Raw genomic sequence first — 1075 nt, 5'->3', positions numbered from 1 at the left:
AAACATTTACGTAACTTCTTATACATGCGCGCACCAGTTTCTGATCAAAATCAGATAAAACTATAGCTTGAATGTGTCTTCCTACAAGTAGTAGAAGTTTTCAGTGCTATAATGTGTTTAAATCGTACGATAAGAAACTAACCTGATTTTAGTGAAGAAATCCTAATTTCTGTTGTTAGTGGAGCGTAGGTCTTTTCTGACGAAGAAATCTCAGATTAGCAGCCCATATAAATGGTACCAGAATAAATCTTTCTGATCTTGGGCGAAGAAATCCCCTTTTTCAGCACTGTATAGGTGATCTGAGCGATGCTCCTCATTTCACTGATTTAAGGCCGTGTTACGTGTTACGTATCATTGTATTCATATTGATCCGCTCATGTGAAACATTTACGTCAAATGAATTTCTAGCGTATAGCGTAGCTAACTATGAATTCACCATTGCCTGTGAAGTGAATGTGCTGTTTTGATTTGTGAATGAGTTGCATGTGACGTCATGACTGAGCACACCTCATCTGACCACATGTGAGTTTCCTATGCATGCTCACAGCACAGATCAATCGCTGCTCCGCTTGGGCTGTGATGTGAGCTTGCATTGGTCTCCTAGCAACACGTGACCCCGGAAGTGTGAGCAGACTCCTCCGGTTAATCTGACAACAGCACCCGCTAACTCTTTAGCAGCCGCACAGGCATTTAAGCTAAGCCCTTTACCTCAACTGCTAGCTGTTAGCATCTGACTAATACTTAGATAGGTGTGTGTAAAGTGTAACTTTCGAACCACTCCTCTCTCTCTCTCTTTCTCCTCACTCCTTGTTTCACTTCCGGTTTATGCTATCACCTTCTCTTTGGATTCAGTTAGGTCGGTCCCTCCCCACATACTTTGGTTTTACTTGTGTTATTGTTTACTTTTGTTTTGACTTTATTCTACCTCTCTTTGATTTTATTGTATTTATTTACATTTGTTTAGCATGAATGTACCAATTCAGCTAAATTGATTTTTATCAAATCTGAGATTTAATTAAATCAATTTGTTTATTTACTTTTCCTTTTAGTTTCCTACAGCTATTAGGACCTTTTT

Source organism: Sinocyclocheilus anshuiensis, unplaced genomic scaffold (genome assembly GCF_001515605.1).
Source record: "Sinocyclocheilus anshuiensis isolate Anshui unplaced genomic scaffold, SAMN03320099.WGS_v1.1 scaffold1683, whole genome shotgun sequence".
NCBI lineage: Eukaryota > Metazoa > Chordata > Actinopteri > Cypriniformes > Cyprinidae > Sinocyclocheilus > Sinocyclocheilus anshuiensis.
Note: the sequence above shows the minus strand (reverse complement) of the source record.